The 19655-nt window shown below is 35.9% G+C and overlaps 1 protein-coding gene across 2 annotated transcripts in view; it reads left to right on the forward strand.

Annotated features, from left to right (window-relative positions):
- The window catches only part of CNTN4 (contactin 4), a 3809844-nt gene that overhangs the window by 479585 nt on the left and 3310604 nt on the right, over positions 1-19655 (forward strand). The gene's annotated exons all lie outside the window — the stretch shown is intronic.

Raw genomic sequence — 19655 nt, forward strand, 5'->3', positions numbered from 1 at the left:
TATGGTAAGTTTTTACTGAAATTATGTGGTAATCACAAATGGTCTATCACAAACACCATGTTTAAGCACAAGAAAGCCCATAGGTATGGTTGATATCAAACCACATGGGGCCAGTCTACACTGAAGTTATGATTCAGGCCTAAAGCCATATGCTCTAGACGTGTGTGTCAGGTGAGGTGATTAACTATTAAACAAATGTCGCTTGGTGCTGAGTGGGATCAGATAATTGAGGTAGCAGATACACATTTCTTGAAAGCTCAGAAGTATAGGGAAGGAGTTTAGTGAAACCCTAGCAGATATTATGTGCAAAATAAATTTGGCCCCTTCCTCTAGAAAAGTTTGTCCCATATTCTATGAGAAGTTGATGACATGAAGTCTAAATGAGTCTCATGTCACTGAACTCTGTAAAGAAGGTAGCTGCACTAAAAATGTGCTTAGTGTCAGGCGTGATAATAATATAAAGATCCAGTGCTGGACACCAGGAAAGATGAATGCCATCAAATTAAAGAAAGGCAGTCATACATTGTATTATATTTGCTCTGTATCAGAAGGAGACAATAAGCCTATCTAGTCCTGGCTTCAAGTATTTCTTAAGGTGTTACTTCACATCTATGACAAATTTTCTTCTTACCCTTTCTATGCATATTCTGGACCTTTTAAACCCCCCTCTGGATTCCTTCTCCACCTCACTCAATCTGTTCATCAGCAAACTGCAAACACTCATAAACAAAAAGATCATTTTTCATTGAACTGTAAAATGATCAAACATAAAAAAAAATGAAAACAATTTTTTTTTTGCTGGGATGCAAGCCCCCCTGCTACACCCCCATGATCCCCTGCTAATTATTTTAACTCTAAGATTACACAACAGTAGGGTAAAGGCAAATTCCATTAACCCACTTTTCTAACAGTAGTAAAAAGCATTCATTCATGTCAGCATTCACTCTTGTCAATTATTTATTTATTACATTATTATAATTATCAATTACAACTATGTATACTGTGTGTGCACATATATATATATATATATATATATATATATATATATACACACACACACACACACACACACACACACACACACACACACACGTGTGTGTGTGTGTGTGTGTGTGTGTGTGTGTGTGTGTGTGTGTGTGTGTGTGTGTGGTATTAATCAAGGTCAAACAGGCACTAGGTTGACATCTTTTTGGTCAACACCATTTGGTCATCTAAAACAGATGATTGATATTTGCACAAGATCAGCAGTCCTTGGGTAGGCGAATATTCTCTTTCACTGGAGAGTGAGCAGTCCCAGAGTTAGTATATATAATTAGCAGGGGTAAGGGGGCACAGCCTCCCACATGGGGTGCAAGAGGGCTGATCCCCTGCAAAAACATTTGTTGTTTTTTCAGTCATCTCCGGACTAATCTACCAAGCATGTGCACTATGTGTCGACATTCTATGTTTTGATAATTTTATTTCAGCATTACAGACATTGACTTTATGGATGCTCAACATGCTATAATAGATCCATATATATTGGTATTGTTTAGCCTACTGTAAATGCATGAGTTTAAGTATCCCATCTTGCTCATACCTGGGAATCTCAATAGATGGAGAAGTCCAGAATACAGTTTCTGTCTTGCTCGTCTTCCCAAAACTGTTACCCTTGTCAGGACAAGCTGTTACTCCAAACAAGGCATGGCTAGGGACTAGCCCAGTCTCCTGCACATTCTTTAAGAATTCTGAAGAAGTCTTTAGATATAAACAGACGAAACCGCACAATCTCTTTGGAAAATAAAACTGTTTTTTCATCGTGAAGTATTTGGTGGTTTCATTTGGAACATTGGACTGGTGCAGTTGCATTGTTTGGTTTACTGGTTCTTAGTTTATGACATGCTTTAAGAAGTTGCATTTCTGGTAAGCAACACCATTACAGTTATAATCCAAATATCTGGTGCAGTGTGAATAACAGAAGACCAGGAACCAAATAGAAAATGCACCAGACAAGCCTGTATACAAACTCTGTTTATTGCAGTAAAAACACACCAAGATTAAGTGCTTGCATCTTTCACATAAAAGACCTCATCAGAATAAAGCAGACTGATTTGAGAACCATCTTTATACCAGTACGTTACATAATACATAAAAGTGAGCCAATGATATGGTAAAAAAAAATCACGTGAAAAAATGACATGGACAACATTAATTAAACAAAATCTTAATATTCAAACTGACCTAGCTTGCTACAAATAGAAAACTATTATATATTAAATATCTTCACCATATGTCTACAAAAACAGGCACAGCAATGCATATAAAAATGTAAAAATACTTAAAAGTTTCATAGATTTTTCTTTCACTGCTGGAAGAATAGTCAAGGAATCATTTATACCTGGTGGGAAATTACCTGCTAGTCTGAGTTGCCACACCAGCTCTTTTTTACTTAATAAATTCTTCCAATCACCCCCCCCCCTCAAATCTATGTCCACTGTATCCAGAATACCAAATTTAAAACCTATAAAAATGAAACAAGTGAGGGAATGCCTATATAATGCATTTGTGTCCTTCTTGTTTTTGATGTGAATTACATGCTCATAGATTCTGCTTTTCAATGCCCTCTCCATTTTCCCAACATCAAATCCATTGTACATATCACATGGAGCAATGTACACCACTCTGATGGTAAAAAAATTACCTTTCTTAAATGCAACCTTAGATGCCATCTTGATAGCTAGGTAAGTTTGGGGTGCTTTAAAAATATTAGTAAATTGAGAGCACTTTCCACAGGGTGTTGTACCACGACCACCCTCTATCGGTAAATTCACCTTATTTTCCATAAGTTGTTTAATATTCATGCCAACCTTGCTAATAAAAAAACAGTTTATCTCCCACTACAGTTACCACATCATTATTCACCCTAAATGTACCCCATTTCTTGTTTAATATGTTTTTTACTTCATATGATATGGAACTGTATTGCACTATACATGCATGCAAGTAAATCTTTGTTTCACCAGGATCTGTAGGGGCTGCTAGTAAATGGGTGGTTCCCTAAGAGGGGCTTATATTTTTGTTCCCATCCTACATATACCTCCTCAATAATTTGTTCCACCATCTGATCGAGATATCCCCTTTCTAAAAACAGATCTCTTAATGTGAAAAATTCCTGTCTCACATCATTCACATCTGAAGTCATGCCTGTAATTCTTATAGCTTGTCCTTTGACTAAGCTTTTTATTCTGTGAAAGTTGGTGATTACTCGTATAATGAAGGTAAGAGTTACAAAAAGTACTCTATATTAGATTTGATACCTGTAGGTGTATGGGAAATTGCTGTGCCCAAATAATGTATACTTCTAGTGTTGTAACTATAAGTAAATTCCAAAAATGAGGTAGTTTTGTTCAGGTGGTTAATAAAGCCAGGGATATCGTCCACTTTTCCCTTCACCAAAATAAAGATGTCGTCCAAAAACCTGCAATATAACTGGATGTTTTTCCAAAATTCTTTGTGGAATACATATTTTAATTCCCAGCCTAATAATACCATATTTACATATATAGGGGCGCAGGCAGCCCCCATGGCAACTCCCCTTGTTTGTTGGAAATACTGGCCCTCAAAGAATAAAAAATTATTCTCTAGATAAGTGGCATCATTTCACACACCAGGTTCACTTTGTCATGATTCAAGTAAAATGAGCGTACATCCTAATGCTAAAGAACAGCTATCAGTAACAAGTAAAAACAGTACTCAAAATGAAGCACTGTACAACGATGGTCAATGAAGTACGGTTCTCTTGAGAAATAAGTAGCGTAATTAAATGATATAGTACTCATAAAAGTGCAGCATATATATAAAGACTTGCATGCAAAGTATCCACACTGAAGATGTAGTAGCTGCTGAAGGAAGTAAGAACTATAAAAAGGAACTTCCAGTCCCAATCTCTACGATCTGAAGAAGATACCGAAAGTGCTTATCGTTTGGAATACAGAGGGACTGTTTTATTCTATACCAAGATTTTAACTCGACATGAAGATTTTAATATTTTTTTTTACAATAAAAGGATTTTAACTGCCACTAAAGCCAGAAGCTCTCATTTGAACTGTTTGAACTGTTTGACTGGTTAAGTTGTAATTACAGCTTGCTACAGTTTTACAGCAGCTAATACATCTTCAGTGTGGATACTTTGTATATCATCAGACTTGAAAGACTGGACACCTTGAAACTATCATTTCGCTACAGTGTAACTGCATTGAAGCATTGGAAATTCATGCAAGTCTTTATATATATGCTGCACTTTTATAAGTTTTATATCATTTAATTATGCTACTTATTTCTCAAGAGAATAGTACTTCATTGGCCATCATTGTACAGCGCTTCATTTTGAGTTTTGTCATGATTCAAGGTGGAATATGTAAAGCGTGTCTCTTCAAATAATTCTAATCCTTCTTGCTTTGGAATACAAGAAAAAAGATCTTTCACATCAATTGTTAAAAATACCAAATCAGCTGCCATAGATTTTGTTTAAGTTTTATTTACAAATAATGCCAGATTATGTGTTTTGGAGCCACTGTCAGCAACAATGGGTCTAAAAGGTGGTTCAATGATGCTTTTGTGTATTTTTGGGATGCCGAATATAACCGTCACCTTAGGATAGGAATTAGTAAGAAAATTAAGGATGTCATTAGTAATACATTTATCCAAGACATATTCTTCTAAATAACTATCAATATGTTGATATGCAATATTTATTTGGTTATTAGAAACCTGTACATAATTCTCTTCATTGAATAAAATATTCTGCATAATGTTGGAATAATTCTCTGAACTGAATATTACTATACCACCTCCCTTATTAGGGGTCATAATATGCAGTCCCTTGTCCCTCCTCAGTTGAATCATGAGAATTCTCACATCAGGACTTAAGTTGGCATAAAACTAATTCATGCATGTCTTCCTTCACTGCCTTCTCAAAAACATTAATGAGGGGATGGAGTGCTGGACTGAACACACTACTCTTCTTCAAAATATTTTTGTGTACACTTGTCTCATTTGTAGGTCCCACTTGATTTTGGGGAAAATAAGATGGAAATTGAGCTTCCTAGTGTGCATCTGAACATCTAATAAGCAGTCATCAACATCCGGTATTTTGGAGGGAACAAATGTAAAACCTTTTGAAAATAGGGAAAACAATCTTTGGTGATGACCCTGTCTGTGTAATTATAAATCTTAAAACCTTTTGTTTAATTAATATCATTCATGTGATTTTTTTTTTTCACATGTAATTTTTTTTACCATATCATTGGCTCACTTTTATGTATTATGTAACATGTACTGGTAAAAGATGGTTCTCAAATCAGTGTGCTTTATTCTGATGAAGTCTTCTATGTGAAAGACGAAAGCGCTTAATCTTGGTGTGGTTTTTACCATTACAGTTATGTAAGAAGGGGAAAGGCAATGTGAAAAACTGGCATTATAATGCGGATAAAGCAAAGTATTTTCATATGCAGTGGGCATGGTAGAATGGTAATCAAACATGGGAAAATGAATTATGCAATAGCTTTATGGGCATTCAAAAGAACACCCTTCCACTCACAGAAACTGTACTCCAGACTTTAAGATTTATAAGGAAAAATAATTAACTCACATAAAAGAAAAGAAATGGCTTCTGTGGGAGCATGCAGTAATAAAAGCCATTATTTTAGGCAATAGAAGTGGTTAAATCTGTGTTACACCTGACATTCAATATTACAGTAGTAAACTATTTTGTGTATTACTGCCTGACCCAAACTCATAAACTGTAATGAATATTGCTACATATTTTGTTTCATATGGAACACTTTGGTTTAGAGTCTAATCCTACTTAGATTTCTTTTGAAGTTGTATGTATCTCACTGTTAACAATATGTTTCTTCAGTATTATTGAGGTTTTTTGGTTATGTTCAAAGAATGGTTAAATGAATGCTGTATACTTCTAAATGTACAGCATATTCATTACCTTGTTTTAGAGAACATAAATAAAAGATGTTTTTTTCATAAAAAGGTAGTTGCATATATTATATATATATATATATATATATATATATATATATATATATATGTGTATGTATATATATATATATATATATATATATATATATATATGTATGTACAAGTTTCTGTGTGTGTATATTACATACATATAGACACACACAGAGTTATATGCTTCCTCTCTCTCTCTCTATATATATATATATATATTTATATATATATATATATATATATATATATATATATATATATATGTGTGTATGTATAGCTATCTAGATGGATAGATACAGACATATTACTTCACTATTGCTAGAACTGAGCCGTGCTTTCACTGGGTTTGGTTTAGAATTGCCTACATGCATCTGCGAGTTATTTTCCTGTTAAGAAACATTATAAACCATGCTGATGCTCAGAGATTTGTGTGATGAGATGAATTTGATTACTTTATTACAGAAATGAAATAAAACTGAAGAAAATGTATTAAAATTAGTTACGACAGCAGAAACAATCTACAAAATGTGTGCACTCATTTATTCTTGCCTGCAATTTTGAAATATTTATGCTACAATAACAGTATTGCGTGTTTTGTATGCAGCTGCTTAAATCTGCATTTATTGCTGTTTCATTTAAAATAACAAAATGACACAGCAAACTTCACATTTTGTAAAATTACATACTGAGGTGGATTGTAAAATTTGTATATCTCCATGAAGGCTTTTCACAGCTAAGTCACAAGTGTTTTATTTTGTTGCCCATAAAAAGAAAGGAAAGCAACATTTTATAAGATGAGTTCATTTCCATATTGTATATGAATTTCCCATTACTAGCAAGTATTAAGATCTATTAAACATTGCGGTATAACTGCTACCAGACAAAGGCAATTTTATATTTTATTATCCAGAGGATAATCGACACTGACGTTTTTCTGTTTTCTAATTTCTGCTGTGCTAATCTACTCAGTAGGGTGGTACAAATTAATCTAATCATCTTGAAACAATAGCACTAATTTTATATATTTTTTATACTGTTTGTTTTACCATTTGTTCATTTGTTGACCATGTAAGAGGGCTCATCCATAGACATTTTTCAGCTGCAACTCAGGCAGAAATGGCATATAACTCAGTGGACAATTTATTGTGAACAGTTAATCGTGTGATGCTTTGGAGATAATACATAGCTGGAAATTCCAAGAACATCTGCATAGATAAGGAGAGAATATCCAAACCTCCAAACAGACAGTAGCAGTTATAGTTAGTCCCCACATCCTTCGACTGTCGATAGAATTGTTGTTAGAAACTGCTTGTAACTTGATTAAAGATCCCAAAACAATATTTATTTAAGCAGCTGAAATTATTCTTTCAACTATTCAATTAAGATGTAGGTAGAAAAGTAGATGTCTGCTAATAATTTGGGTAAATACCAGCTCTGGAAATACAATGAAATCAACTACTTGCAGTGCCATAACTGAGCCAACTGAACTTTGTGTGAGTTTTCTCTGACAACTGCAGTTTATACCCCCTTCTAAAGACATGCTGTTTGTATGGGTACTCCAAGGTAGCTGTATACATATACATGTGAAATTACATTTGACAAAGCAACAGTGTCGGTGGCAAGAACATTAGCCACACAAAGTCAACAATGCAAACTTCAACAAGCAACTGTGCATACACTAGGAAAATCCTTGCTGCATGCAAAAAAGTAACATTGCTTTATAAAGGAAGACAAGCACCCTCTGTATCCCCATATTTTCTGCTCATGATATATACTAACTTCTAGAATGCACAATCCCCGAGGAAAGGGAATATTCCTCTACCAAGGCTAGCACACCTGTCGACCATTTCCATATGTCAACCAAATGTGCACGATGAAACAGATGTTACCTACCTATAATTTTGACCCAATGTCCAAGTCCCATAGATAGATATATAAATAAATTGCATTTACCCTGGACATATAGACCAGGCCTTGGCTGAAAAGAGTCCATGATGACCTGCTCACTTACTTGCTGAACCAATAGATAAATTATGAGCCAGATTCAATAACACCTACACTAAGTGTACACAGTCTGTATTCAAGAACATCCCTACCACATTTTTTGTGTTTTCTAGTCACTCAGAAAGATTACACTAATTATACATGTAGTCTACACTTTGTGGTAACCTTTAGGAATCCGCATCAGTGTTTAAAGCTGCAAGAAAATCAGTAGGAAAACTAAAATTATGATGAAGAAGAAGTGAGTTATGCTTGTGTTGAATGTTCACTCTTAAGTGAGTTATGCTTGTGTTGAATGTTCACTCTTAACAGTGTACACTTAGAGTGGATGTTAATGAATCCCGGGGATTTTTTTTTTTTTAATTATGATAGATACTCGGTATGTTCTCATTGTGCTTCTGTTTTGTCTTATGTGCAAGCAGCATTTAAGTGCATTTTGAATTTCCTGTAGCAGAAATCAGGATTTCAGTTTGAGACACTTATGTGAAAGTCAAGCCTTTGACTCATAATTGTTTTATCTACACTGTCTTGCAATTATTGTAACTGAATCATAGTACTGCCTAAGAGAAAAAAAAACTCATACAAATGTTTCTGTGAAGAGAATCAACTTCCCACCACACATCCAATCATCAACTTCCGTATTTTTCATACTCAAAGAATAAGTTTCTGTGCCATTAGCAGAATGAGTTGTTTAAACTTTTGGCAGTCCCGGACTCACAGTGGCACAAAGCTGTTTCAGATATCTGGTTTTAGACTCATGGAATTTGAAAACTTTGTGTCTCTGCATTTGCCTACATCTTTTTGGATTCAAAGAGTATGGACTTCCCACCTCAGGTTCATGGTTTCATGCTGTGGTGGATAGTAAGGGTGATGCTATCTGGAGGACTAAAATCACATTCTGTAGTAGAAGAAATATTTTTTCTTTGTCTCAGCACTGAGGGCAAGAAGCTTTGAGTAACGTCCGTCACTATCACACACTTACCTTACTCACACCCTGACCCTAACGTCTGTCCCTATTGCACACTTACCTTCTCAGCGTCGGGATTCTCAACTTTCGATCATCCCCGTTGTCGATCTTCCGGTGTCTGTGTTCTCATTACCAGCGTTGTGGACTTTCAGCATTTTCAGGTAGACCTATATATATATATATATATATATATATATATATATATATATATATATATATATTTATTTGGGTCTTCTTCTGATTGTTGAAAACACACTTCTCGACAACCAGAAGATTGAACCTATTTAAGAGAAAGTGCATTAAATCAAAAGTGCACTTTTGCTAAAGCCAGTTCTCCAAAGCACATTACAGTGGAGATGCAGAAATATATCCTTTTCCCCATTGTACTGCGATCTAGGAGTCAGTATATTTAAGTAGGGGGTGTGGGGGGCATATCCCCCCACATGGGGATGGAGGGGGGCTTCCCACCTGCAAAATACTGTTTAAAGTATTTTTTTTTATTTTTTTCCGGTTCGGAGCACTGGCTTTTGCGAAAGTGCACTTTTGCTTTAATGGGTCTCAATGTTTCTTGTTTGAGATAGTGAAATTTCGATCAAGAAACATAGACCCACATATATATATATATATATATATATATATATATATATATATATATATATATATATATCAGTCTTCTTAGACAAAGTCCATCAGTTTGCATTCAAATTATTATTTTTTAAAGGTAGGGGAAAAAGGAATAGGTGGAGTGGGGTAAATTAGGAAACAAAAAACAAAAATGGTGTAAACATACAGCAAAGTAGCTTATAGGCAACTGAGAAGGATATGGCTGGCAAGAAAGGATTCTGGAAGTTAAAGTGTACAATAAATGAGACTATATTGTTTGAGTATGAATGAAGATTCTGAGAGTTAGTGCAGTGGATCAAACTTTACTACTAACAATCTGCTTCCTATAACTCAAGGTACAGGGACTGATTCCCTCCACCATCATCTGCTTACTGTATGACTCTGAGCATTTTACTTAAGGAACAGGGCTTTTGGTTCACCATTGAAAAGGGACACATCCATTGGCCTTACCTAGCTAATAAATATGTATAATAAAATATTAAAAATGAGAATATTGAGATAGCAAAGTACATGCAAACTAAATAAGAGCAATTCAGATGTAAATTCAAAACAGATATGCCTCCACTGAAAATGGGTACGTTCTGGCCCAGTGGACTTCCCCAGTAATCAAACTGGAAATAAATAAATAAAATAAATAAATAAATAAATAAATTCTATTAATGAGGATCATCAAAAATGATGGCTCACAGATGTTGGCTGCATGGTGTAAGTAGATGGAAACCTGAGTATAACCCACATGACTTGGGTTTAGTCATAGGCCTTGCAGCTGGGAGAACTGACACAGGGGAGAAATGAATGTTGCAGAAAATGCTTGCTTATCTCCTTCAAAAAAAGTATTGTGTATAGGAAGACTACTATTTGCTGCTTCCATCAGAGACTGGGAAACAGGTAAGCTTAAGACTTTAACCATTTTTATGCCAACCATACCCCCTCTCCACGAATGGTAAATGCTGGAAATGGCATGTGGTTGTGAATTAGTCAGGTCTATGCCATCACAAGAGTAAAATGCTTCCCTAGCAACAGCAAAAGACATGCCCACATGCAGATACATCACATGCTAGTATGTCAGGGAATTAATGAACTGACTGTAGCCCACATAGTAAACAACAGCTGCATTGTGATGGCCTCATGTAAATCTACTCCTTTCCCTAGCCAAGGAAGACTTACTCATTACCAGAACAGACAAAAAACTGTTCTTATCTATAGTGGTAAGACATCTTCAATAAACAGATATGCATCTGGTATACCCCCAGCTGCAAAGGCTCATGGGGATATGGAATAATGGAATAGCTTTACGAATAAGGTCAGTGTTAGAGTGACCCACAATATTCAGGAAAGAAAATATTAAACCCTCAAGAAAAAAGAAAAATGAGAGATAAGTAAAATCAGTACAGTCTGTGTGACATTTATACAAACCTTTCCATGGCAGAAAGCATAATTAGTATTTGCAAAGTCATTAAACCTAAAGAACAGCCCTGTACTTGGATTTAATGTTTATCAAGAAATGTAAATGAGCTAGGAAGACAATGCATTTGCTTTGAAATTCCAACAAACAGACATACTAACATGCAAGCATAAAATCATTACGGTTATGACAGAAATTGTAAATGAGCTGGGAAGACAATACATATGCTTTGAAATTCCAACACGTATGCATGCATACATGCACACATAAATGAAATCATTATGGTTATGACAGTAAAAGAAATGCAGCTAAATATCATCAAATATTTATTTTTTATTTATTTTATTTTACATTTGTTAACCGGGGGTGTCTGACTGAGCTGAAAAGGTTCTTTTTTAGCAGAGGCCCGGGGAGAAAAGCTCCACAAAGAAAAATTACAGATACATATAGTTATTTAGACATGATCAGTATACACACAAATTACAAAAGACATGTTTTTACAGTGGTATGCAGCACAGCAACAGTTACAGTGGAGAGAACAAACAAAAAAAATATTAATTTAAAAATAAAGGTAATTAATAGATGTGTGGTGTACAGCTGAAATTTGGAACATAGGTAGAATACATACATAGTACACAGGTACAGTACATACATTGTAGTTTAGCCAGTATTTATGAGTAAGATTGAAAACTATTATCAAGTACTCTAGATGTAATATGTATGTACTGAGTAGAGTAGAATTAGGCCTACATTGCTAGCTACACACCAAGTCACTAAGTTAGCAGCACTTTAGAGATGTTAATTATAAGAGGATTTGGAGGGACACAATGCTGCACAGAAGATTTAATCAAATATCATGTTCCTATAATGCTATTCATTAATTACAACTGACAAGATTTTTATTTTATTTATGTTTTGCAGACCAGGTTAGTCCCTCTAGGCTAGTGGTTTTCAGGAGAGACCTGCAATTGCCTTTCTGTTACTGGGAAAATTTTGACAAGGGCATAAATAAACTTCCCCTACTCTTCTCAATTGGCATCATGTGATTTTTCCATAGAACCAAGATACTTCCAAATCAAGAAGATGGGACATTGGCTTAACATCTCTTCTGAAGGACTTGATACTTGAGTGCAGGACCCACCCCCTAACACTTTGACAGAATTAAAAAATTACACCAAGTAAATGATGTTGGAATAGAACCCCCAGCATTCTGATTTTCACCACCAAAGGCTTCAGCTGAACCACTAGCACTGACACCATTCCAAAGCAAGTAACAAATTCAGACTACTATGGAAGGAGGTGGAACCTTACACACTTGCTGCTTTATGTAACTAACTCTAAATTTGCCATTTCTTTGCATACTTCTGATGATGATTATAGTTATTTCTTAATGATTCCTGTGACGCCCCACCACTGGTCCAGTAATCAGGGAGTCTCAAACCTCACCACTGGCAACATACTGGGAGGATGACAGGTACACACACAGTATTTCCAGATGCACCTCTCTGCATCAAGTGCAATTTCCCTTAAGAGCACACAGAGACCACATTCAGTCTGGGGATGGTTTCTCTCTCCTTTTCTCCAGATCCCCAGTAAGACTCCTCAGTAGCACAGCTATAGAGTTGAGATCTCAGCTGGTTGACCAGGCCAAGGCCTCCAGCACCATCTCTGTCCAACCAGTAATTTGTGTCCCAGCCTAAGTAGCTGACACACACATTCTTTGAGGTTTGATTTACACACACACACACACACACACACACACACACACACACACACACACACACACACACACGCACACACACACACGCACGCACACACACGCACACACACACACACCTAGGAGAGGCTGGCACAGGTTTTCTAGCTATGTCCCCTTCTGCCCACACTAGTAGTTATTACTGCCACCAGTCTCACCTTAACAGCTTCATCAAGGCCCTTAACAAAAGGTGTCCAATCTTACTGTGTAATGTTACTATCAATACAAATGGTAGTTTAATCAAGAGCAAGGCCATTAGGAGTGGCCAACAGTGTTAACAAATAAGTATGCAAGTGCTCTCAGAACTTAAATATGTCTCACAAATATCAGCCACAATGAAAGGTTTAAATATATTTAATATTATACAATGACTGGCCATTAACATTCTAAAATGAGCACGCTGATTGGCCAGCCCAACCAGCGTGCCCATTGTATATACCAACGGAAAAAGGTCCGGTTGCCCGGACTTTTTCCATTGGTATATTCATTAATGCTTAACTTTTTTTCAACAAAAATAAAAACAAAATTTGTAGTCCGGACTCCGGACTACAAGAGAGACACCATGCAGAAAATCAAGGGAAATCAGGTACGTTGTTTAAAACTAAAGACATGTACCTGATTCCCCTTGTATTTCCTCCATTCTGTCTCTCTCCTACCCTAAACTTCCCGAATCTTTTTTTTTTAATTAAAAAAAGAAAGGAAAAGCAGAACAATGGAGTTCTTGTTTTCTCCATTGCTTACTTTCCCAAGCACTGATGTACTTGGTCTATGTGGGAACAAGGAAGCAGCATACCACCAGCCTTGGAACAACAGTAATGCGCCATTATACAAAGACATTATTTAAGAAAATTAAGTATTTTTTTCTTAAATAATGTCATTGTATAATAGCAATAACCGACTCCGTGGTTGCGGTATATTGAAATTTACCCACGGTTGGCTTTATTTAATCACTCAGGCTTCACCCTCATGATTAAACCATGCCAATTGTGGGTAAATTTCAATATACCACACCAACTTTGTCAGTTATTGCTATAATAAATAATAAAAGAACAAAAAAATAAACAGTAAACAATTACAATTACATCAGAGTTCAAAATCACAGGAAATATTTAAAACAACATTTCAGGACATTCTCAAATAACAGAGAAACATAAAATAAGCTCAGCTATATTCCTGACTATATCTAAAAGAAATGACTGTACCGTAGTTAACTTACTTACAGAGCAAGGCAAGTGTGCTGAATGGGTCTTCTTGTCAGGTCAAATGCAAAATACAGAATACTCTGTCTCTCTCTCTCAGAGAGTGCTTAAATTAATATAACAAATATTACTGCTGAGATGCAGAATGACATAATTTCTTAACATTCTGACTTTGGTTCCCAGGCTCACAACCATAGATGCAGCTGTAGCATTTAACATCTATCTGTGAAAACACATAGACCTCAGATATTTTGGCAAATGATGGAAGTCGTAAAATAATTTACATTCCTCCACATTTAAAGACAAAGTATAGACATTCTGTCTCCTGTTGACTGAAACTGAAATATAACATCCTTTTACTGCATGGTTATAAAGTAATTTATGTTTTCAGCTTTTCTTCAGATATTAACCTCCTGTGTTTCAGTCTCCTCTGTTAAAATATACACATCTAAACAGCCAAAATAGTACATATACATTTCTGTTCAGCACTTTACAAAATGTCTCTTCAGCACGTCCGTACAATATGACATACAGTTCTAATACGTTAACACAGGCATATGAATCATGTTGATATTCACAAATGACACACAACCACTTACTGCCATCCCAGCTATCTGGAACTTTGTATCTCCTTCTGTCACACTTCTATATAAATCATATTAATATTCACAAATAACATATAATTATTTACAGAATTCCAGATAGATGGGCTGGCAGTATCTGCTTTTGTTACAATTCCCATTTATTTTTGCCAGATAAAAATACAAACAGACTTTAAAGGTCTTTTTGTATTTTGGTTTAAAAAACAATAGCATTTTTTTACTGGACTCTAAATTTTTGTTTTGCAATATACCTGCACTGTTCTTGCATGATGACTGCAATACATGCTCAAGGTTGCTATCATTTTTGCCTGTGTAACTGAATTGTCTGTGAACAGCATATCACACAGACAGAATAGATTGCCATGGGCAAAAAGATATTTTGTTGCTGGAAAAAATTGCAAAACGAAATACTACAAGGAATCAAAGGGATCTAAAAATGTGTGGAAAGAAACTTCAAAATCATGTACAGAAATGTAAAAGAACTGTGTCTCTCTTGTTTTTGTCATTCTACTACTTGATATTACATTTTTGCTCTGTTGACTTTTAACATTTTTGAGGAGGAATGCCGCAAGCATTACTGTAGTTCGATAATAATGCCAGCAAGTCCAGTTTAATACATAGTTTGGTGTGGACCAGAGCAAATAACTGGTATGAGAAATGGTCTTTCAGACCTTGCTGCTTCAGTGTAAAAACTGTTTATTTATTAGTTGTGCAAACTGGGAATATTTCTAAAGTAAAGCTTTAAAGCAGCTGTTTGGAATTAGAAGGTATACTTATGTAATTTGTTGTGTATTTTTGGCAAGAATCTTCAAAGTTTTACACTGCATTGTAATCACTTTTAACTTGGTTGATTGTCTGTACTCATACTGAATGTTATACAATCCTGACTGCATCATAGACATACAAAATGTTTTAACAGCATGTACTCTGCCTCATAAATCCAGTACAAGCATTATAGTGATTTCCAAGTGTTTTTGAAAACTCATTAAATTGCCTGTTGTAAGTACTTAAAAAAGCTTCTGAAGATATGCTGCAGTCTGAAGTCATTTCTAAGTTAAGAACAGCATATTAAGTACCTAATGCACAAACCATCTTGGACAAGGCAATCCTATAGTTTAGCTTATAACAAAGGAGAACGATTAAAAATGAAACTGCTCAGTGGTTTTGAAGTTAATCAGAAAAATGTCATTTGCTATCCCTCAGTTAGCTATACAGCCAGCAATTGCAGTCTTCCAGCTCAGTGTTGTAACTTTGAGATTAAAAAAATGTAGTGGTAAGTCATATTAGAGGGCAACTTGTGAATCACTCTACTTCTAGATGTGCATACAATAAGAAAAAACAAATGCATTATTTGTTTTAAGTTAAATGAGCATGAGGATATCTCTGAATTTTGATGGATTTTATTAAGAAAATCAACTTTATCTTACCAGTAAGGACTGCCTTCTCAGATCTGACTCCATTATCCATTCAGAAATGCATCTCTAGCCATCTCGCCCCCCCCCCATACTCACACACCATCCATGCATCACATTGTAAACATCCCATTTCACTTACTAGTGTGCTTTCCATCATGCATAACATCACAGGAGTCAATAATGCAGTTTTGCAGACAAATGATTGCTATGCTACTTTGTGCCCCTCATGAATATTCGGCCTAGTCATTCCCCATCACTAAAGTCAGAGTTGACTGGGAGAAGCCATTGGTTAGTTGAATAGGCAGCCATAAGGGTTTGCCTGAATTTTTTTTTTTGTGCCTTACATCCCTTTATGCACAGTCGGCTCACAAGGGAAGGGGGGTGCAGTGGGCTAACTGCAGTGACCTCTCTTTAGTTGCACAATGAGGCATACCAACAAGCATACCAACAAGCAGCTCTTTCCTCCCATCCTGAAGCACAAGCAGTAGTCTTCATGTCTCCAACAATGAAACGCCACCCATACTGTACGCTTGCCAGATGCCCATCACATCCTGCCCACCTCCCTTAATTCCTACTCTTTTCTTAACTGCAGATTTCAGTTAGCTCTTGTATGATAGTGTCTTATGCAACACAATTCATCATGCCATAAGGCTGAGTGGGAAATGGTAATGCCATACTGCAGGCCCGTGACATGTCTGCTGATACTCACAAAGCCAGTGACATTTGTAAAAACAGATATATTGAACAACGGGGCATCAACAACCTACAAAAAACATTCCATATATGCTTGAAAGATTCAGAGGCATGCATGGTCTCATACTCAGTACTCCTGAGTCATATAAAAGCTCAGCAATGTGTCAATATATTCACCATCAAACATTGAATTGTTAGAGATCCCAGTGTAGTTGTGACCAGCATTTTAGAACATCTTTTTTATCTGTATCTTTGCATTTTGTGCAGTGATGCTCAAGGTCATAAAAAGTGGCTACAAATCAGGCTGCTAATCAGATATGCTTTGGTTCGATCATGTGCAGGGAGGTAAGTTCATTGAAGACTTTCTAGTCCTTTGGCTACATCTTTAGTTCCATGCCATCATTTTCGACTCCATAAACTGATTCTTTGTCATGCTGTCTCTTTTTACTTATGTCTTCAGATGCTTACTGTACAGTTGCACAAACGTCACATCCTGGTGGTTTCAGCCTAGTGTCAACTTGTTTACAACTGCTGTTATAGCAGATGTTGAGACTGACATGACATTTGTTGTAAATATGAAACACTGCAAAATATGCAGCAGGTGAAATCCATTTAAGATTTGATCTGTAGATGTGTATGTGTGTGTGTGTGTGTATATATATATATATATATATATATATATATATATATATATATATATATATTTAGCCAAATATATGAAGAACTGCAATATACAAAACTCAGCTAAGGTTCCCTTTGGTAATACAAGAATATGTTAGCTGTGTAAGTCATATATATTATTTTTTCATGAAGCAATTACAACTCATGAGGCTATTACTGATGAATTATATATAATATAAACTATATAACACATGGATTATAAATCATTGTTCATGAAGCAATTACAATAATTATAAGAATATTTCACTTTATTGCGTCATGCTAGCACTTTTAGGAGAGCTATGTTCAGTTAGTAAAATACAAATATTGTAGCTTCTGGCATTGTACATTAAGATATAAAATGTTTACTTTTGTCTTGTACTATGAAAATACTATCCTGCCATAAACTATGATACCATGCTATATGTCTTATAGCCATTTCTGTCTATTTTACTGACTTGTTTGATCATCTCTGGGACCCCAAGTGCTATTGTCCCTGAGAAATATGATAACACCCTTACCATTTCTGTCAGAGCTCTATGCAAGGTAAGAGCTAAACCCGTGTATGGACAGAGTGCTGCCTTTCCAATGAAACATTGTCTGTGTTACAATTCAGTATGGATGTGTTCAAGTTGCTGCAGAGCCTGAAGGTTGGGGAATTTGTTAAGGATACCACTGGCAAAGGGAAGCCTTAATATAGTCAGAATTTAAGCATGTTAAAAAGTTGTATTAGTTATGCTGAGATGTCCTGCATCTGGACTCTGCTTAAGTCATTCCCTACAGTACAGCTGTTTTGAGTGTGTACCTTTAACTCCTACTGGGCGTGGCTGTGTGTCCTGTTCAAGGTATAGCAGGATGTTCCCCAAATCTTGCTGTAACTCCCTTCTGGCCCAGGCAACGTTGGTTTGCTCTTCTTCTTCATTTCCCCAGGGCAGTCATCACAAGTTACCTCACAAGGTGGATCTACTCACACAACACAAGGGGTCTCTTATCCATCTCCACTTGTCCAGTCTTCAGCTGCCACTGTGGGTGATACAGTTTTGATCCCTTTTAGGCACATTTTTTCCTGAGGATATGCTTTGGGTTCTCTGTGAGTCCAGGAAACCCACAACAAGAACATTTTATTTATCCAAATGGAAGAGATTTTTTGTCTGATGTCTTTCTCATAACCTGGATCCACTTTCTGTGGAAGTTCCTTTGGTTCACTCTTATTTGTGTGAATTGCTCAATGCTGGCTTGGCATGCTCTTCTGTTAAAGCCCACCATTGGCCATTTCTGCTTGTCTGCCTTTGACTCCTCCTTTAGCCTCCAGATTGAAGGTCAAAACATTTCTTAAAGGCATCCTTCATATTAGGCCTCCCAGGAAGACTGTTTCTCCTTTATGGGACCTTAATTTTGTAGTAAAAAAACTGACTCAGGCTCCTTTTGAGTCTGCAACTTCAGTTTCCTTACAGCACTGTCCTTGGAAGACTGTTTTTCTTTAGGCCTTCACCTCATCCAGGCAGATGTCTGAGCTGCAGGCCCTTATGGCTGTTCCTCCCTTTTTGCTTTTTTTTTCATAATGAGTTACCCTACATACTAATCCGTCTTTTATGCCCAAGGTGGTTAACAAGTAGTTTCTTAATCAGTCTATTCATTTGCCCACTTTTTTTTTCCATCTCCACAGTCTGTTAGTTAAAAGGTTCTTCAGGTCTTGGATTTGCATGGAGAACTCAGATTTTATTTGGATAAAACTAAAGGCATTCATAAATCTAAGAAGCTTTTTGTTTCTTGCCATCAAAGGTCTTTAGGTTTGGCTGTTTCTAAACAAACCATTTCTTCTTGGATTTCTAAAGCCAACTTCTTTTGTTACTCTTTTCATGAGAAATGCCTTCCTTCTACTGTTAAGGCTCATTCTACCAGGGTTGTGGCTTCTTCTGTTGCTTTTTTAATAGGATAGGATACTAATTCCATTCTTGAGGCAGCTACTTGGTCTTCTGTGCATACTTTTACCAAGCACTATAAGTTGGATGTTGTTTCTAGGGCTAGAGATGGATTTGACAGGGCTAACCTGCATTGTTTTCTTGAGGGCTCTGATGGGCATTCCTGCTCCTTTCTTCCTGAACTATTGTACTGTTGTATGTTGTAATGAATACTTCAGCTGTGATATATATATATATATATATATATATATATATATATATATATATATATATATATATATATATATATATATATATATATCAAGTTAAGTGATTTGCTCAGTGTCACACCATAGACAAATGTGAGCTGACTTAATCATACCCTTTACCACAGGAAAGTACAGTTTTGTAAAATCTTTCCATAATGGT

The sequence above is a fragment of the Protopterus annectens genome, chromosome 7.part0, assembly GCF_019279795.1.
Source record: "Protopterus annectens isolate FY-2018-M chromosome 7.part0, PAN1.0, whole genome shotgun sequence".
In the NCBI taxonomy this organism is placed as follows: domain Eukaryota; kingdom Metazoa; phylum Chordata; order Ceratodontiformes; family Protopteridae; genus Protopterus; species Protopterus annectens.